This window comes from Sus scrofa, chromosome 5 (genome assembly GCF_054392235.1).
Source record: "Sus scrofa isolate SSC_HxYL_T2T_F1_AM1 chromosome 5, Sscrofa_HxYL_maternal_Yorkshire_Landrace_v2.0, whole genome shotgun sequence".
NCBI classification, from domain to species: domain Eukaryota; kingdom Metazoa; phylum Chordata; class Mammalia; order Artiodactyla; family Suidae; genus Sus; species Sus scrofa.
In genome coordinates, this window is record NC_139387.1 from 89621278 (window position 1) to 89642703 (window position 21426).

The 21426-nt window shown below is 42.8% G+C and overlaps 1 protein-coding gene across 12 annotated transcripts in view; it reads left to right on the forward strand.

Annotated features, from left to right (window-relative positions):
• GNPTAB (N-acetylglucosamine-1-phosphate transferase subunits alpha and beta) overlaps positions 1-21426 on the forward strand; it is a 211495-nt gene that overhangs the window by 112594 nt on the left and 77475 nt on the right. For 2 of the 12 annotated variants that reach the window (XM_084957376.1, XM_084957377.1), the window contains exon 2: positions 15406-15531. The exons of the other annotated variants lie outside the window; for them this stretch is intronic. The gene's annotated coding sequence lies outside the window, so the exon portion shown is untranslated. The remainder of the gene's footprint in view (positions 1-15405; positions 15532-21426) is intronic. 12 annotated transcript variants of the gene reach the window in all.

Below are 21426 nucleotides of genomic sequence, written 5' to 3' on the forward strand. Positions count from 1 at the left end.
CATTCTATGATCAGACTTTTAAAGTTGCTTCCTAAAAAAATTTTTTTGAGGTTTTATCCCCCCTTCATTACTTGATTCCATTAACTTCATATCTGTCTCTGATTAATTCTAAATTGGATAAAGTTTCTTTATCATATTTCCCTAAGTTGTTCACTTAGCAGAGATTAATGGAGATGCTTACTCTGAGGCCAGGTACTGTACTGCTTGGAGACACAAAGATGGTTTGGTTTCTTTCTGCTATTGAGGAACTCGCTCTTCAGACAGGGCTGGACAGGCAAGTAGAATTAAGATGCATTGTGATAAATTAAGTTGAAGAGATAGACATGGGTGTCAGGCAGTTTCTCAAGGTGACATCTAAGCGTGATCTCGAAGGAGATGGCTGAGGGAAGAAAGGGAGCCCATCCCTCCTTTTAAATGAAGGATGCGCTCGGTGTATGGGTATGAGGGGCACTCACCTTCTAGGAGCAGAAGTAGTTCTGAAGGGCTGCAGCAGTGTACCCGGGAGCGAAGCCGGAGGGGAAGGCGGTGGCCAGGTCAGGGCTTGCCTGTCGAGTGGCTAGGGAACTTGGATTCTTCCTGAAGAAAACGGGAACCATTCAGCTGGTTTTCAGTGAGTGAGTGATGAGTCAGACCTGTGTTTAGAATAATTGCTCTGAGGCAATGTGGAAGGCGAGCTGTGGGTGGAGGAGAACTGGCAGCAGGAGACTGTGGGGTGTGGTAGGGATCCAGGTGACCATCCACACTGGGTGCAGAGCTGCAGGATCAGCAGGCCTTGTATGTCGGCAGTTTCTATATCTGCAGGTTCAACCAACTGGGGATTGAAAATATTTAGGAATGGGAGTTCCCTCGTGGCACAGAAGGTTAAGGATCTGGCATTGTCACTGCAATGGCTTGGGTTGCTGCTGTGGCGCAGGTCTGATCCCTGGCCTGGGAACTACCATGTGCCATGGGTGTGGCCAAAAAAAAGTGGGGGGGGGAATTCTAAAGAGTTCTAAAAAGCAAAACTTGGCAAGTGTACCGGCAACTGATTATGTAGCCTTTACATTGTACTAGGTATTATAAATAATCTAGAGATGACTTCGAGTATGCAGGAGGAGGTGCTTAATTTATATGCACATGCTGTGCCATTTAGTATAAGGGACTTGAGCATCTGTGGATTTTAGTATTTGTGGGTTGGGGGTGGGGGTTGTGTCCCTAAGGATTACCATAGGACAGCTGTACTTCAAAATCAGTGAGACTCTAGCATTTAGAAGTGAGTGAGTTATTACCCGAAGCCACCAGTTTCCTTTCTCCCTTCCTTCCTCCCTCTTTCTTGCTTTCTTCTTTCCATCCATCCGTCTATCCATGTACAGTGTACGGCAGATTGATGTGGGGTCTCAGTTCCCAGACCAGGGCTTGAACCAGTGGTTCAGTGTTTATCAAATACTAGCCACTGACCCACTAGAGAACTTCCAGGCCAGCAGTTTCCCAAATGTAGGCTGGGGACCCTTCCCAGAGATCCTCAAGGTCAAAATTATTTATGTAATAATACTAAGACATTATTTACCTTTTTGTCTCATTCTCTTATGAGAGAGTACAGAGGAGTTTCCCAGAGGCTTATTGGACTTGTGACATTGCAACAGACTGAATGCCAAAAACCCAGATTTTTCCCGTCGTCTTCTATTAAACACACACTAAAGACACTTTTGAAAATTAAAAATAAATGCTACTCTTCTCATTGAATTATTTTGTTTAGGAAAATATAGTTACTTTTCATAAAATCATTTATGTTGACCTATAATGGGCTTATTTCTTCATAAGTGAACAAATATTTTAAAATTTCCTTTGTTTTAGTGTACATGTCAATAGACAAAATCCACATAAAGTAAAAAAAAATTAAAAAACTCTTTAGGATCTGAAATAATTTTAAGAGTGTAAAAGGGTCCTGAGACCAAAAAGTTTGAGAACCACTGCTCCAAGCATTTAAGAAGAAATACGTGGTACCTCTGTTAGGCAAATATAAACATAAGCCATCATCATCTCTCACCACTTCTCACTCATTATGATTCATTCTCCACATTGCATCCAGGGTACATTTCGAAAAGTGTGAATCAGATTACATCATGACTATAATAGAAAATCCAGACCCCTTCTAATGATCTGTAGGCAAGATCTTAAATGTACCACTTTTTTGACCAGGGTGTATCACATATCCACTCTGTGTCGTGTAACTTTTTTTACAGACATGTCCTCTAACAAACTACCCTCAGATTTGCTGGCTTGAAACAGGAGCAGCAAACTATGCCTGTTTTTGAATGGCCTTCAGTCTAAAGTATGAAGTTTACGTTTTCAAGTGGCTTTAAAAAACTAAAAGAAGAAAGTACATAACACGTGAAAATTATATGAATTGCAAATATCATTGTCCATAAATGAAACTTTCATGTTGGAACTTACCCATGTCCATTCTGTGGCTGCTTTCTGACTGCAAAAGCAGTAATCGAATAGTTGCTGCAGAAACTTTATGGCCTGAAAAGCCTAAAAGGCCTACTACTTGGCCCTTCACAGAAAGAGTTTGCCAATCCCTGGCTTAAAATGGCAATTATTTCTTCTCTGGGATGTGCAGGTCCCGGGAGAATTGGCTCATCTGGGTCTTTGGTTCTCCTGAGACCAATGGGCCAGCCTGGACAGGTTCTTCTCAGGAAAGTGGTGAAGGCACAAAAAAACAGGCGGATACTTGCAAACCTTCTGAGATTCAGGCTCAGAACCGGTGCTCTCACCTTTTTGCTCCTTGGGCACATCAGATCTGTGTCCACCTTGGTACCTTTGCACTGTGTCACATCACCCTGGAGCACAGCCCCCAGACACCATGTGATGTGTTCCTTCTCGCCACACAGGCCTTCCCTCAGTAACACCTCTCAGGTGGGCCTTCCCCACCACCCAGCCTAACGCAGCCTCTTTCACCAGTTTCATTCCTTTTTATATCCTCCCTTTTCTCCTTTTTAAAAGTAGTATTTAGTATCAGTCTGAAAATGTCTATGTGTGTATTTAATGTCTTATCTCTCTCCACCAAAATGTAAGCTCTGTGGGAGGATTTCTGTCTTACTCAGCCTTTCTGTCTTAGTCACCACTGTATCCTCAGCCCCTAGAATAGAGCCTGGCACCAAGAGTTTGAGTGTAGAAATACTTTTTTCCTAGCATCTAAATATAGAAAGGTCACCTAAGTGATGAGTTTCTAAATTCAACCTTAATGAAAGTATATAAGTGTAGTTGCTATGAGTTGATAAGCATATAATTATGTTAGGGTTCCTAAGAGAAACAAAACCAATAGAATGTGGTTCGCATGCATGTGCAAATAGACGTATTACATGGATTTGGCTCACAGGACCGTGGAGGCCACCAAGTCTCCAAGACCTGCATTTCGCAAGGCCTGAGATCCGGGAGAGCTGATGATGTCGTTCCTGCCTGAACGTTGGTGGGCCAGAGACCCAAGAAGAGCTGATGTTTCAGTTCGAGTTTGAAGGCAGGCAGCACTGATGTTCAGACTTGAGGCATTCAGATCAGAGGATATTCTCGTTCAGCAATTTTGTTCTATTTAGGCCGTCACCTGAGTAGATGAGGCCCATCTACTTTAGGGAAGGCAAGTTGCTTTACTAGTCTACCAATTCAGATGTTTCTGGCTTTGGTTTTGTTTTGTTTTTGTTTTTGTTTTTTATGGCTGCACCTGTGGCATATGGAGATGCCCAGGCTAGGGGTCGAATTGGAGCTGCAGATGCCAGCCTACACCACAGCTGCAGCAATGCCAGATCTGAGCCTTGTCTGGGACCTAAACCACAGCTCACAGCAATGCCGGACCCTTAACCCACTGAGCGAGGCCAGGAATCGAACCTGCATCCTCTTGGATACTAGTTGGGTTTGTAACCTGTGAGCCACAGCGGGAACTCCTCAAATGTTACTTTCACCTGGAAACACCCTGGTTGGGGAAGTTCCCCTCTATTCCTAGCATGCTCAGAGGTTTTTATTTATTTATGATTTTTTATTTTTGGCCACGCTCATGGCACATGGAAGTTCCTGGGCCAGGGATCAAACCTGAGCCACAGCAGTGACAATGCTGAGTCCCCAACCATTGGGTCATTAGGGAACTCCCTATTTTTTATTTTTAGATAAAAATGGGTGTTGAATTTTGGCAAATACTTTTTCTGTATCTGTTGATGTGATCATATGATTTTTCTTCTTGTGCATATAGAAATGATGGATTACATAAATTGATTTTTGAATGTTGAACCAGCACTCAAATACATCTGGAATAAATCCCATTTGGTTATGGTATATAATTCTATTTATACATTCTTAGATTTTATTTGGTAACACCTTATTAAGGATTTTTACACATGGGAGTTATTGGTTTGTAATTTTCCTCATAGAATGAATTAGAAAGTTGGAGTTCACATTGTGGTGCAGTGGAAATGAATCTGACTAGGAACCGTGAAGTTGTGGGTTCGATCCCTGGCCTTGCTCCTCAGTGGGTTAAGGATCTTGGCGTTGCCGTGAGCTGTGGTGTAGGTGGTTGCAGATGTGGCTCGGATCCCGTTTTGCTGTGGCTCTGGCATAGACCGGCGGCTATGGCTCTGAATCGACCCCTAGCCTGGGAATCTCCTCATGCTGCAAGTGCGGCCCTAAAAAAAAAAAAAAAAAAAAAAGAAAGTATTCCCTCTGCTTCCATTTTCTGGAAGAAATTGTGGAGAAGTGGTATCATTTCTTCCTTAAATGTTTGGTAGAATTCACCAGTGAATCCTTTTGGGCCTGTTCCTTTCTGTTTTGGAAGGTTATTATTGATTCAAATTATTTAATAGGTGCTATTCAGGTTATATATTTCTCCTTGTTTGAGCTTTGGTAGATTATATCTTTTGAGAATTTAGTCCATTTCATCAAAGTTATCAAGTCTGTGATCATAGAATTTTTCATAATGTTCCTTTTTTTGCTTGTTTTTGATTTTTTTAGGGCCGCACCTAAAGTGGCAAAATTTGTTATTAGTTTTTTTGCTGAAGCTTTGTCCCCAGTGTGATTGTCGTAGGAGGTGAGGACTGTGGTAGGTGATTAGGTCATGAGGGTGGAACCCTCCTGAGCGGGATTAGCACCCTCGTCCTAGAGACTGAGCCCAGAGCGCACCCTTGCCCTTCCCACTGTGTGAGGTGACCTAGTGCGGAGATGGCCATCTGTGGGCCAGGAAGCGGGCCTCACCAAGTAGCAAACCTGCTGGCACCTTGGTCTTAGTCCTCCCAGTCTCCAGAACTGTGAGAAATTTCTGTTGTGTTTTGTCATTGCAGCCCCAATGGACTGAGGCAGGAAAACGAGCATGTTTAATCCAGTGTGGTTACAGGAAACTTCTGGTGATGAGCAGATTTGACTTCTTGATTGGTATCTGAGGAGGAGGAAGAGGGTTAGTAGAAAAGGTAAAGCTTAGAATATCTTTAAAATAATCTTGGTTCCTCATTTAGTGCGTCTGAATGCAAAATATATTTTCTTTTTCAGAAACCATGAAGAACTTGTAATTTAGGAATAGTACAAACTTCTGATGTGTTTGTCAATATATGGAAAGCTGTCAGAATTAGAGTTCTTGCTGCTTGAGGTCGGAGAGCCCTGGCATCTTGAATTTTACAAGGTGGCATGTCACTTTGTACACTTAAAATTGAGAAAGGGATGGATATTTATAGAGACAGCTTTACATCCTCATATGTCAAGGTCTGCCGTCATTTCTCTCTACCTCTAGTCTTTAGCCTTTACCTTGACTCTCTGGGAGTGGACCTTAAAGCAGGAATTTCTGGAGGGAAATCATGGAGCCATAAGCTGTCATTCTAGAAAGTTTATTGATTTCGTGCCAGGCACTGTGCAAGGTTTGGGGACTAAACACAGAGAGATCAAGCTCCTGGCTTTAAGTTGCTCATAGAGGTGCAGGCAGATATTTAAGCAGGTGAATTAATTATATTGCAGCACATAAATGCTGTCTTTAAGAGACCCATGAGGAGTTCCCTGCTGGCTCAGTGGGTTAAGGATCTGGTGTTGTTACTGCTGTGGCTGTGGTTGCTGCTCTGACACAGTTTTGATCCCTGGTCCGGGAACTTCTGCATGCAGCAGATGTAGTCAAAAAAAAAAAAAAGAGAGACATATGAGCAGTTTGCATGTGAATATTGTACATCCCTGTAGAATTTATATATCTCATCAAAACAATCCTGAAAAGGAGTTCCTTTTGTGGCTCAGCGGAAACGAATTTGACTAATATCCATGAGGCTGGAGTTCAATCCCTGGCCTTGCTCAGTGGGTTAAGGATCCGGCATTACCATGAGCTGTGGTGTAGGCCAGCAACTATAGCTCCTATTTGATTGACCCCTAGCCTGGAAACCTCCATATGCCACGGGTGTGGCCCTAAAAGACACACAAACAAACAAACAAACCAAAAAACTGTGAAATAGGTGGTATTAATATCCTCATTCTGCAGAAGAGAAATTGAAAAATAGAGACGTACCCTAGATTTTATTGGTAAAATGCCAGATTGAAACCTTAAACTCATGTCTTGTGATTGTAAATCTCATGATCCTTGCACTGTATACCCGTTTGCTTCTTGACAATTACCTTCCTTCTTTCCTTAACTGGGGACTCCCCAAAGGATTATGCGACTTGGCTCTCACCAGTAATCCACCACAGGCGTGCATTTGATCCTGTTCCGGGATCATCCAAACTGTCAACAAAAGTGTGCATGGGGTTATATGATGGAAAAAAGTTTATCAACTGAAAAATTTAGCATTTGTGTGCCCAAATTAGTTAAAGGACTGTTAAACATTCTAAAAATATTAAGGAAAAACACATTTATTATGTGACTTGCAGTTATTTATAAACATGCCAGTGAAACACTCTGGGCCATTGAATTAAGGGTGATAAACATGCCAGTTTTAGCAGGTTGAATGACCACATTCATGAAAGTGTGTTTGACAAAGCTGGCTCTGTGTAAATAAGCCTTAGAGGATGACGCTGAGAGAGCCTGGCGAAGGGAAGTAGGAACATGGGCTGTGGAGTTGGGTTGATTCAGATCTCAGCCCCGTCACACACACTGCTCCTTGGCCTGGAGCTTCTCTTGCTGTTGTGCCTCACAGGGGTACCTTGTTATGGGGATTCCCGGGGAGGGAGAGCTCCTGGCACAGTGGTGCTTGGCGGGGGTGTGTATGCACTCTTCTCTTCTGCCATCAGCACATTAAGATGGACTTTGGCTGACATTTTGTAAAACTAACCGACAGTTGATCTTGAATCCCTTGAATGCCGTGATTATTAAAGTGGAGTCTTAAAAGATAAACATTTTTAGCTGTAGAATAAACTACCTTTAGATGATTTTTATAGTACTTATTAATAATACATTGTTTATCAGGTACTTCAGAGCTCATTTTTTTTTTTCTTTTTTAGGGCCTCACCTGATACATATGAAAGTTCCCAAGCTAGGGGTCAAATAGGAGCTGCAGCTACTGACTCACGCCACAGCCACACCAGATCTGAGCCATGTCTGCAACCTGCACCACAGCTCATGGCAATGCCAGATCCTTAACCCATTGAGTGAGGCTAGGGACCAAACCTGCCATCCTCATGGATACTGGTCAGGTATGCAAGGCCAGAAAGGTTACCTGCTGAGCCATGACGGGAACTCCCTCATGCAGTATTTTAATAAATAGTATTTTAGTTTTTTATGTCTTAAATATTCACCTCCAGATTACCCTTAGTAACAGAGAAGATGGCTCAAAATGGCCAAGTAGGACATTTTTTGAAGGCAAACATTGTATCTTGTATTTTTATTGTGTCAATTTTCCATTTTCTTCATAAAAATTTACAGTGCTACCAATAGAATGTTTTAAATGTCTTGCCATTATAAAAATGATGGTTCAGGAATTGATGCTTATTTCCCGCTGGCTTCCAGTATGCCTGGCATTATCCGCATACTCTATTCGCCCACATCATGGGACAGTCACCATCTTACTAGAGCAACACAGCAGACCAATGAAGTAGACTTTGTTCTTAGTTCATAGTTGAGGAAATTGAGACCCGCACATTTACACGAGGTTACTCAGCTTGTAGAGTGGGGAGATTCTCCCAGGAGGCATCCCACGTTCCCAAGTTCACTGTTCTGTACGCCGCTCCCGCTGTAACCAGATAACATTTACTAAGAAGACGGTATGTGTGAATTGTGCTGGGCCTGAGTTGATAATAAATAGAATTATAAGTAGTTTTCTACCCTCAAACAGCTCAATGGGTCTGTCAACATGCTAACAGGGTGGAAAATAATATGAAAAAGGGTGGATGTGTATATATGTCTAACTGAATCATTTTACAGCAGAAATTATCACAGCATTGTAAGTCAGCTGTACTTCAGTAGAACTTTAAAAAATGGGGAGAAAAAAAAAAAAAAAAAAAAGGAGTTCCTGTCTTGGCTCAGTGGTTAACAAACCTGACTAGTATCCATGAGGACGCAGGTTCAATCCCTGGCCTTACTCAGTGGGTTAAGGATCCGGTGTTGCCATGAGCTGTGGTGTAGGTCAAAGATATGACTTGGATCCTGCATTGCTGTGGCTGTGGTGTAGGCTGGCAGCTACAGCTCTAATTGGATCCCTAGCCTGGGAACCTCCATATGCTGTGGTGCAGCCCTGAAAAGGCAAAAAACAAAACAAAGCAAAACAAAAAAAACAAGAAAACAAAACAAAAAAAACAAAAGAAAAAAAATGTGCTAACGTGGGGTTAAAGGTAAATAACTATAAAAAAGCTAAATGATGCAAGGCCAGAAATGTTACAAGGCAGCGGGTAACTGATTTCCAAATAAATGATGGAGATAGAAGTTACCAAGAGTTCTGAGGACACATTCAAATTGGGTTGAAGAATATGGAAAGGCTTTGTGCAGGAACAGAGATTTGATTTTACGGTAGTGTTTCTCGAACCTGTTCCTTTGGTCTTTTGGTTACGGCTAGTAATGACTGAAACCAATGTCTAATTGCAAGTTTAAGTTTTTTTGGGCTCCTTTGTTGTTTGGAAGGTGTCTATATTTTTACAGCTTACCCTGGAATAAATAATTTGATAATTGCATGTCAGCTTTCTACTCTTTTCCATCCTTGATAGTATTAAGAAAATGATCTGGGGGAGTTCCCCTCGTGGCGCAGTGGATAACGAATCCCACTAGAAACCATGAGGTGGCAGGTTCGATCCCTGGCCTTGCTCAGTGGGTTAAGGATCTGGCATTGCCGTGAGCTGTGGTGTAGGTCGCAGACGCGGCTCGGATCCCGTGTTGCTGTGGCTCTGGTGTAGGCCAGTGGCTACAGCTCCAATTCGACCCCTAGCCTGGGAACCTCCACATGCCGTGGGAGCGGCCCTAGAAAAGACAAAAAAAAAAAAAAAAAAAAAAAAAAAGAAAGAAAATGATCTGACACTAACCCTTAGGTGAATTTTATTTGCTTTACGAGTTGCCTTTTTCATTCCTCATATAGCAGTTTCTCATTCATCTGAAAACGTTTGGAAAGATTTCCGTAATAGCTCCTAGTTAACAGGAATAAGCAGAAAAGGGAAAAGGTTATAATAGAAGAGAATCAGGTTCCAATGTTGATGGGGTTAGGACCGGGGACAAAAGACCTGGAAGAGGCCGAAGACAAACAGAGACAAGCGTTCTCCTGGAGTTGACAGTAGAGCACAGGGAGGACACAGATGAGTCACACCATGTCAGCCACACAGCAGGACTCCTCCTTGCGTCATTGACCTTGAGGACTGGAAAGGATTTCAAAGACAGTTTTGTCAGATTCCCTTCATTTTGCAGGTGAAGACATAGCCCAAGGAGGCTAAATAACTTGCTCCAGGTCACTCATAAAAGCCATAGATCTGGGAAGACAACTCACATCCCTACCAATGCCCCCGAGGTCTGGGAGTGCAGGACTCCAGGCTAGAGGAATGTGTTCCTAGGTGTGTTAGATAAGGACTCGGCTATTGCAGAGTGGTTTGGAGATGGTGAGATGATTTTATCTAATGAAAGAAGGTATGTTGTAAGACCATAGAGCGTGTTAGCATTTCTCAGCCAGTTGTGAAACGTGCTCTTTGATGTTTTCTCCCTACCTTCCAGGTAGCCCTCCTAGCCAAGAGCAATTATATTGAGCTTTATTTTTTGTGGTTTGCTTTACAAAAAATGATAGGAGTTCCCTTGTGGCACAAGGGATTAATTCTAAATTGGATAAAGTTTCTTTATCATATTTCCCTAAGTTGTTCACTTAGCAGAGATTAATGGAGATGCTTACTCTGAGGCCAGGTACTGTACTGCTTGGAGACACAAAGATGGTTTGGTTTCTTTCTGCTATTGAGGAACTCGCTCTTCAGACAGGGCTGGACAGGCAAGTAGAATTAAGATGCATTGTGATAAATTAAGTTGAAGAGATAGACATGGGTGTCAGGCAGTTTCTCAAGGTGACATCTAAGCGTGATCTCGAAGGAGATGGCTGAGGGAAGAAAGGGAGCCCATCCCTCCTTTTAAATGAAGGATGCGCTCGGTGTATGGGTATGAGGGGCACTCACCTTCTAGGAGCAGAAGTAGTTCTGAAGGGCTGCAGCAGTGTACCCGGGAGCGAAGCCGGAGGGGAAGGCGGTGGCCAGGTCAGGGCTTGCCTGTCGAGTGGCTAGGGAACTTGGATTCTTCCTGAAGAAAACGGGAACCATTCAGCTGGTTTTCAGTGAGTGAGTGATGAGTCAGACCTGTGTTTAGAATAATTGCTCTGAGGCAATGTGGAAGGCGAGCTGTGGGTGGAGGAGAACTGGCAGCAGGAGACTGTGGGGTGTGGTAGGGATCCAGGTGACCATCCACACTGGGTGCAGAGCTGCAGGATCAGCAGGCCTTGTATGTCGGCAGTTTCTATATCTGCAGGTTCAACCAACTGGGGATTGAAAATATTTAGGAATGGGAGTTCCCTCGTGGCACAGAAGGTTAAGGATCTGGCATTGTCACTGCAATGGCTTGGGTTGCTGCTGTGGCGCAGGTCTGATCCCTGGCCTGGGAACTACCATGTGCCATGGGTGTGGCCAAAAAAAAGTGGGGGGGGGAATTCTAAAGAGTTCTAAAAAGCAAAACTTGGCAAGTGTACCGGCAACTGATTATGTAGCCTTTACATTGTACTAGGTATTATAAATAATCTAGAGATGACTTCGAGTATGCAGGAGGAGGTGCTTAATTTATATGCACATGCTGTGCCATTTAGTATAAGGGACTTGAGCATCTGTGGATTTTAGTATTTGTGGGTTGGGGGTGGGGGTTGTGTCCCTAAGGATTACCATAGGACAGCTGTACTTCAAAATCAGTGAGACTCTAGCATTTAGAAGTGAGTGAGTTATTACCCGAAGCCACCAGTTTCCTTTCTCCCTTCCTTCCTCCCTCTTTCTTGCTTTCTTCTTTCCATCCATCCGTCTATCCATGTACAGTGTACGGCAGATTGATGTGGGGTCTCAGTTCCCAGACCAGGGCTTGAACCAGTGGTTCAGTGTTTATCAAATACTAGCCACTGACCCACTAGAGAACTTCCAGGCCAGCAGTTTCCCAAATGTAGGCTGGGGACCCTTCCCAGAGATCCTCAAGGTCAAAATTATTTATGTAATAATACTAAGACATTATTTACCTTTTTGTCTCATTCTCTTATGAGAGAGTACAGAGGAGTTTCCCAGAGGCTTATTGGACTTGTGACATTGCAACAGACTGAATGCCAAAAACCCAGATTTTTCCCGTCGTCTTCTATTAAACACACACTAAAGACACTTTTGAAAATTAAAAATAAATGCTACTCTTCTCATTGAATTATTTTGTTTAGGAAAATATAGTTACTTTTCATAAAATCATTTATGTTGACCTATAATGGGCTTATTTCTTCATAAGTGAACAAATATTTTAAAATTTCCTTTGTTTTAGTGTACATGTCAATAGACAAAATCCACATAAAGTAAAAAAAAATTAAAAAACTCTTTAGGATCTGAAATAATTTTAAGAGTGTAAAAGGGTCCTGAGACCAAAAAGTTTGAGAACCACTGCTCCAAGCATTTAAGAAGAAATACGTGGTACCTCTGTTAGGCAAATATAAACATAAGCCATCATCATCTCTCACCACTTCTCACTCATTATGATTCATTCTCCACATTGCATCCAGGGTACATTTCGAAAAGTGTGAATCAGATTACATCATGACTATAATAGAAAATCCAGACCCCTTCTAATGATCTGTAGGCAAGATCTTAAATGTACCACTTTTTTGACCAGGGTGTATCACATATCCACTCTGTGTCGTGTAACTTTTTTTACAGACATGTCCTCTAACAAACTACCCTCAGATTTGCTGGCTTGAAACAGGAGCAGCAAACTATGCCTGTTTTTGAATGGCCTTCAGTCTAAAGTATGAAGTTTACGTTTTCAAGTGGCTTTAAAAAACTAAAAGAAGAAAGTACATAACACGTGAAAATTATATGAATTGCAAATATCATTGTCCATAAATGAAACTTTCATGTTGGAACTTACCCATGTCCATTCTGTGGCTGCTTTCTGACTGCAAAAGCAGTAATCGAATAGTTGCTGCAGAAACTTTATGGCCTGAAAAGCCTAAAAGGCCTACTACTTGGCCCTTCACAGAAAGAGTTTGCCAATCCCTGGCTTAAAATGGCAATTATTTCTTCTCTGGGATGTGCAGGTCCCGGGAGAATTGGCTCATCTGGGTCTTTGGTTCTCCTGAGACCAATGGGCCAGCCTGGACAGGTTCTTCTCAGGAAAGTGGTGAAGGCACAAAAAAACAGGCGGATACTTGCAAACCTTCTGAGATTCAGGCTCAGAACCGGTGCTCTCACCTTTTTGCTCCTTGGGCACATCAGATCTGTGTCCACCTTGGTACCTTTGCACTGTGTCACATCACCCTGGAGCACAGCCCCCAGACACCATGTGATGTGTTCCTTCTCGCCACACAGGCCTTCCCTCAGTAACACCTCTCAGGTGGGCCTTCCCCACCACCCAGCCTAACGCAGCCTCTTTCACCAGTTTCATTCCTTTTTATATCCTCCCTTTTCTCCTTTTTAAAAGTAGTATTTAGTATCAGTCTGAAAATGTCTATGTGTGTATTTAATGTCTTATCTCTCTCCACCAAAATGTAAGCTCTGTGGGAGGATTTCTGTCTTACTCAGCCTTTCTGTCTTAGTCACCACTGTATCCTCAGCCCCTAGAATAGAGCCTGGCACCAAGAGTTTGAGTGTAGAAATACTTTTTTCCTAGCATCTAAATATAGAAAGGTCACCTAAGTGATGAGTTTCTAAATTCAACCTTAATGAAAGTATATAAGTGTAGTTGCTATGAGTTGATAAGCATATAATTATGTTAGGGTTCCTAAGAGAAACAAAACCAATAGAATGTGGTTCGCATGCATGTGCAAATAGACGTATTACATGGATTTGGCTCACAGGACCGTGGAGGCCACCAAGTCTCCAAGACCTGCATTTCGCAAGGCCTGAGATCCGGGAGAGCTGATGATGTCGTTCCTGCCTGAACGTTGGTGGGCCAGAGACCCAAGAAGAGCTGATGTTTCAGTTCGAGTTTGAAGGCAGGCAGCACTGATGTTCAGACTTGAGGCATTCAGATCAGAGGATATTCTCGTTCAGCAATTTTGTTCTATTTAGGCCGTCACCTGAGTAGATGAGGCCCATCTACTTTAGGGAAGGCAAGTTGCTTTACTAGTCTACCAATTCAGATGTTTCTGGCTTTGGTTTTGTTTTGTTTTTGTTTTTGTTTTTTATGGCTGCACCTGTGGCATATGGAGATGCCCAGGCTAGGGGTCGAATTGGAGCTGCAGATGCCAGCCTACACCACAGCTGCAGCAATGCCAGATCTGAGCCTTGTCTGGGACCTAAACCACAGCTCACAGCAATGCCGGACCCTTAACCCACTGAGCGAGGCCAGGAATCGAACCTGCATCCTCTTGGATACTAGTTGGGTTTGTAACCTGTGAGCCACAGCGGGAACTCCTCAAATGTTACTTTCACCTGGAAACACCCTGGTTGGGGAAGTTCCCCTCTATTCCTAGCATGCTCAGAGGTTTTTATTTATTTATGATTTTTTATTTTTGGCCACGCTCATGGCACATGGAAGTTCCTGGGCCAGGGATCAAACCTGAGCCACAGCAGTGACAATGCTGAGTCCCCAACCATTGGGTCATTAGGGAACTCCCTATTTTTTATTTTTAGATAAAAATGGGTGTTGAATTTTGGCAAATACTTTTTCTGTATCTGTTGATGTGATCATATGATTTTTCTTCTTGTGCATATAGAAATGATGGATTACATAAATTGATTTTTGAATGTTGAACCAGCACTCAAATACATCTGGAATAAATCCCATTTGGTTATGGTATATAATTCTATTTATACATTCTTAGATTTTATTTGGTAACACCTTATTAAGGATTTTTACACATGGGAGTTATTGGTTTGTAATTTTCCTCATAGAATGAATTAGAAAGTTGGAGTTCACATTGTGGTGCAGTGGAAATGAATCTGACTAGGAACCGTGAAGTTGTGGGTTCGATCCCTGGCCTTGCTCCTCAGTGGGTTAAGGATCTTGGCGTTGCCGTGAGCTGTGGTGTAGGTGGTTGCAGATGTGGCTCGGATCCCGTTTTGCTGTGGCTCTGGCATAGACCGGCGGCTATGGCTCTGAATCGACCCCTAGCCTGGGAATCTCCTCATGCTGCAAGTGCGGCCCTAAAAAAAAAAAAAAAAAAAAAAGAAAGTATTCCCTCTGCTTCCATTTTCTGGAAGAAATTGTGGAGAAGTGGTATCATTTCTTCCTTAAATGTTTGGTAGAATTCACCAGTGAATCCTTTTGGGCCTGTTCCTTTCTGTTTTGGAAGGTTATTATTGATTCAAATTATTTAATAGGTGCTATTCAGGTTATATATTTCTCCTTGTTTGAGCTTTGGTAGATTATATCTTTTGAGAATTTAGTCCATTTCATCAAAGTTATCAAGTCTGTGATCATAGAATTTTTCATAATGTTCCTTTTTTTGCTTGTTTTTGATTTTTTTAGGGCCGCACCTAAAGTGGCAAAATTTGTTATTAGTTTTTTTGCTGAAGCTTTGTCCCCAGTGTGATTGTCGTAGGAGGTGAGGACTGTGGTAGGTGATTAGGTCATGAGGGTGGAACCCTCCTGAGCGGGATTAGCACCCTCGTCCTAGAGACTGAGCCCAGAGCGCACCCTTGCCCTTCCCACTGTGTGAGGTGACCTAGTGCGGAGATGGCCATCTGTGGGCCAGGAAGCGGGCCTCACCAAGTAGCAAACCTGCTGGCACCTTGGTCTTAGTCCTCCCAGTCTCCAGAACTGTGAGAAATTTCTGTTGTGTTTTGTCATTGCAGCCCCAATGGACTGAGGCAGGAAAACGAGCATGTTTAATCCAGTGTGGTTACAGGAAACTTCTGGTGATGAGCAGATTTGACTTCTTGATTGGTATCTGAGGAGGAGGAAGAGGGTTAGTAGAAAAGGTAAAGCTTAGAATATCTTTAAAATAATCTTGGTTCCTCATTTAGTGCGTCTGAATGCAAAATATATTTTCTTTTTCAGAAACCATGAAGAACTTGTAATTTAGGAATAGTACAAACTTCTGATGTGTTTGTCAATATATGGAAAGCTGTCAGAATTAGAGTTCTTGCTGCTTGAGGTCGGAGAGCCCTGGCATCTTGAATTTTACAAGGTGGCATGTCACTTTGTACACTTAAAATTGAGAAAGGGATGGATATTTATAGAGACAGCTTTACATCCTCATATGTCAAGGTCTGCCGTCATTTCTCTCTACCTCTAGTCTTTAGCCTTTACCTTGACTCTCTGGGAGTGGACCTTAAAGCAGGAATTTCTGGAGGGAAATCATGGAGCCATAAGCTGTCATTCTAGAAAGTTTATTGATTTCGTGCCAGGCACTGTGCAAGGTTTGGGGACTAAACACAGAGAGATCAAGCTCCTGGCTTTAAGTTGCTCATAGAGGTGCAGGCAGATATTTAAGCAGGTGAATTAATTATATTGCAGCACATAAATGCTGTCTTTAAGAGACCCATGAGGAGTTCCCTGCTGGCTCAGTGGGTTAAGGATCTGGTGTTGTTACTGCTGTGGCTGTGGTTGCTGCTCTGACACAGTTTTGATCCCTGGTCCGGGAACTTCTGCATGCAGCAGATGTAGTCAAAAAAAAAAAAAAGAGAGACATATGAGCAGTTTGCATGTGAATATTGTACATCCCTGTAGAATTTATATATCTCATCAAAACAATCCTGAAAAGGAGTTCCTTTTGTGGCTCAGCGGAAACGAATTTGACTAATATCCATGAGGCTGGAGTTCAATCCCTGGCCTTGCTCAGTGGGTTAAGGATCCGGCATTACCATGAGCTGTGGTGTAGGCCAGCAACTATAGCTCCTATTTGATTGACCCCTAGCCTGGAAACCTCCATATGCCACGGGTGTGGCCCTAAAAGACACACAAACAAACAAACAAACCAAAAAACTGTGAAATAGGTGGTATTAATATCCTCATTCTGCAGAAGAGAAATTGAAAAATAGAGACGTACCCTAGATTTTATTGGTAAAATGCCAGATTGAAACCTTAAACTCATGTCTTGTGATTGTAAATCTCATGATCCTTGCACTGTATACCCGTTTGCTTCTTGACAATTACCTTCCTTCTTTCCTTAACTGGGGACTCCCCAAAGGATTATGCGACTTGGCTCTCACCAGTAATCCACCACAGGCGTGCATTTGATCCTGTTCCGGGATCATCCAAACTGTCAACAAAAGTGTGCATGGGGTTATATGATGGAAAAAAGTTTATCAACTGAAAAATTTAGCATTTGTGTGCCCAAATTAGTTAAAGGACTGTTAAACATTCTAAAAATATTAAGGAAAAACACATTTATTATGTGACTTGCAGTTATTTATAAACATGCCAGTGAAACACTCTGGGCCATTGAATTAAGGGTGATAAACATGCCAGTTTTAGCAGGTTGAATGACCACATTCATGAAAGTGTGTTTGACAAAGCTGGCTCTGTGTAAATAAGCCTTAGAGGATGACGCTGAGAGAGCCTGGCGAAGGGAAGTAGGAACATGGGCTGTGGAGTTGGGTTGATTCAGATCTCAGCCCCGTCACACACACTGCTCCTTGGCCTGGAGCTTCTCTTGCTGTTGTGCCTCACAGGGGTACCTTGTTATGGGGATTCCCGGGGAGGGAGAGCTCCTGGCACAGTGGTGCTTGGCGGGGGTGTGTATGCACTCTTCTCTTCTGCCATCAGCACATTAAGATGGACTTTGGCTGACATTTTGTAAAACTAACCGACAGTTGATCTTGAATCCCTTGAATGCCGTGATTATTAAAGTGGAGTCTTAAAAGATAAACATTTTTAGCTGTAGAATAAACTACCTTTAGATGATTTTTATAGTACTTATTAATAATACATTGTTTATCAGGTACTTCAGAGCTCATTTTTTTTTTTCTTTTTTAGGGCCTCACCTGATACATATGAAAGTTCCCAAGCTAGGGGTCAAATAGGAGCTGCAGCTACTGACTCACGCCACAGCCACACCAGATCTGAGCCATGTCTGCAACCTGCACCACAGCTCATGGCAATGCCAGATCCTTAACCCATTGAGTGAGGCTAGGGACCAAACCTGCCATCCTCATGGATACTGGTCAGGTATGCAAGGCCAGAAAGGTTACCTGCTGAGCCATGACGGGAACTCCCTCATGCAGTATTTTAATAAATAGTATTTTAGTTTTTTATGTCTTAAATATTCACCTCCAGATTACCCTTAGTAACAGAGAAGATGGCTCAAAATGGCCAAGTAGGACATTTTTTGAAGGCAAACATTGTATCTTGTATTTTTATTGTGTCAATTTTCCATTTTCTTCATAAAAATTTACAGTGCTACCAATAGAATGTTTTAAATGTCTTGCCATTATAAAAATGATGGTTCAGGAATTGATGCTTATTTCCCGCTGGCTTCCAGTATGCCTGGCATTATCCGCATACTCTATTCGCCCACATCATGGGACAGTCACCATCTTACTAGAGCAACACAGCAGACCAATGAAGTAGACTTTGTTCTTAGTTCATAGTTGAGGAAATTGAGACCCGCACATTTACACGAGGTTACTCAGCTTGTAGAGTGGGGAGATTCTCCCAGGAGGCATCCCACGTTCCCAAGTTCACTGTTCTGTACGCCGCTCCCGCTGTAACCAGATAACATTTACTAAGAAGACGGTATGTGTGAATTGTGCTGGGCCTGAGTTGATAATAAATAGAATTATAAGTAGTTTTCTACCCTCAAACAGCTCAATGGGTCTGTCAACATGCTAACAGGGTGGAAAATAATATGAAAAAGGGTGGATGTGTATATATGTCTAACTGAATCATTTTACAGCAGAAATTATCACAGCATTGTAAGTCAGCTGTACTTCAGTAGAACTTTAAAAAATGGGGAGAAAAAAAAAAAAAAAAAAAAGGAGTTCCTGTCTTGGCTCAGTGGTTAACAAACCTGACTAGTATCCATGAGGACGCAGGTTCAATCCCTGGCCTTACTCAGTGGGTTAAGGATCCGGTGTTGCCATGAGCTGTGGTGTAGGTCAAAGATATGACTTGGATCCTGCATTGCTGTGGCTGTGGTGTAGGCTGGCAGCTACAGCTCTAATTGGATCCCTAGCCTGGGAACCTCCATATGCTGTGGTGCAGCCCTGAAAAGGCAAAAAACAAAACAAAGCAAAACAAAAAAAACAAGAAAACAAAACAAAAAAAACAAAAGAAAAAAAATGTGCTAACGTGGGGTTAAAGGTAAATAACTATAAAAAAGCTAAATGATGCAAGGCCAGAAATGTTACAAGGCAGCGGGTAACTGATTTCCAAATAAATGATGGAGATAGAAGTTACCAAGAGTTCTGAGGACACATTCAAATTGGGTTGAAGAATATGGAAAGGCTTTGTGCAGGAACAGAGATTTGATTTTACGGTAGTGTTTCTCGAACCTGTTCCTTTGGTCTTTTGGTTACGGCTAGTAATGACTGAAACCAATGTCTAATTGCAAGTTTAAGTTTTTTTGGGCTCCTTTGTTGTTTGGAAGGTGTCTATATTTTTACAGCTTACCCCGGAATAAATAATTTGATAATTGCATGTCAGCTTTCTACTCTTTTCCATCCTTGATAGTATTAAGAAAATGATCTGGGGGAGTTCCCCTCGTGGCGCAGTGGATAACGAATCCCACTAGAAACCATGAGGTGGCAGGTTCGATCCCTGGCCTTGCTCAGTGGGTTAAGGATCTGGCATTGCCGTGAGCTGTGGTGTAGGTCGCAGACGCGGCTCGGATCCCGTGTTGCTGTGGCTCTGGTGTAGGCCAGTGGCTACAGCTCCAATTCGACCCCTAGCCTGGGAACCTCCACATGCCGTGGGAGCGGCCCTAGAAAAGACAAAAAAAAAAAAAAAAAAAAAAAAAAAAGAAAGAAAATGATCTGACACTAACCCTTAGGTGAATTTTATTTGCTTTACGAGTTGCCTTTTTCATTCCTCATATAGCAGTTTCTCATTCATCTGAAAACGTTTGGAAAGATTTCCGTAATAGCTCCTAGTTAACAGGAATAAGCAGAAAAGGGAAAAGGTTATAATAGAAGAGAATCAGGTTCCAATGTTGATGGGGTTAGGACCGGGGACAAAAGACCTGGAAGAGGCCGAAGACAAACAGAGACAAGCGTTCTCCTGGAGTTGACAGTAGAGCACAGGGAGGACACAGATGAGTCACACCATGTCAGCCACACAGCAGGACTCCTCCTTGCGTCATTGACCTTGAGGACTGGAAAGGATTTCAAAGACAGTTTTGTCAGATTCCCTTCATTTTGCAGGTGAAGACATAGCCCAAGGAGGCTAAATAACTTGCTCCAGGTCACTCATAAAAGCCATAGATCTGGGAAGACAACTCACATCCCTACCAATGCCCCCGAGGTCTGGGAGTGCAGGACTCCAGGCTAGAGGAATGTGTTCCTAGGTGTGTTAGATAAGGACTCGGCTATTGCAGAGTGGTTTGGAGATGGTGAGATGATTTTATCTAATGAAAGAAGGTATGTTGTAAGACCATAGAGCGTGTTAGCATTTCTCAGCCAGTTGTGAAACGTGCTCTTTGATGTTTTCTCCCTACCTTCCAGGTAGCCCTCCTAGCCAAGAGCAATTATATTGAGCTTTATTTTTTGTGGTTTGCTTTACAAAAAATGATAGGAGTTCCCTTGTGGCACAATAGGTTAAGGATCCAGCATTGTCACTGCAGCATCCCAGTTTCACTCTCTGGCCTGGGAACTTTCACATGTGGGCATGGCCAAAAAAAAAACGATATACTCGTTGTCCTTTTGTAAGCTACATGAGGGTTATAATGGAGAATCACTTCTTCTTGAGCTCGTAAGTTGATGTAGATCAATACAGTCGTATTATTGAAAATAGATATAAATTCTTTTTTTTTTTTTTTTTTTTGCTTTTTAGGGCTGCACCCACTGCATATGGAGGTTCCCAGGCTAGGGGTTCCAATCGGAGCTACAGCTGCCGGCCTACACCACAGCTACAGCAACATCAGATCCGAGCCATGTCTGCAACCTACACCACAGCTCAAGGCAACGGCAGATCCAGGTTAACCACTGAGTGAGGCCAGGGATTAAACCTGCAACCTCATGGTTCCTAGTCAGATTCATTTCCGCTACACCACGACGGGAACTCCCATATTCTGAATTTAGCAAAATAGATGGCATTTCATATCTATGTACCTGTCATTGGATTTGGTGCCGTGTGATAGCAAAGGTAGAGCTCCGGAATTCCCGTGGTGGTGCAGTGGTAACAAACCTGACTAGTATCCATGAGGATGCAGGTTGGATCCCTGGCCTTGCTCAGTGGGTTAAGGATCCAGTGTTGCCATAAACTGTGGTGTGGGTGGCAGATGTGGCTCGGATCCTGAGTTGCTGTGGCTGTGGCGTAGGCAGGCAGCTGTAGCTTCAATTTGACCCCTAGCCTGGGAACTTCCATATGCTGAGGGCGTGGCCCTAAAAAGACCAAAGAAAAGGTAGAGGTCATTTCTCCTCCTCTGGGAATTTGCAAACAAGTTGGAGAGGCCAGTGGTATGCATTTAGAACCTCAAGTGTACCATGACTAAAATTGGACCCTCGAATCCCACCGGCCCTCTTCCCACTATACCTGTTCCTTCTGTGTCATTATATGGTCCCACTCTCGCTAGAAATAGTGAAAACCTCCAGGTAACCCTAGATTCTCTTGTTCTTCACTCCTCTGTCCAGTCTGGTAGCAAATCCCCCTAACATTCCTTGTTCTCCAGCTGAACTGCTGACAGGCTCCTGTTCATCCTTGAAGACTATGCTAAC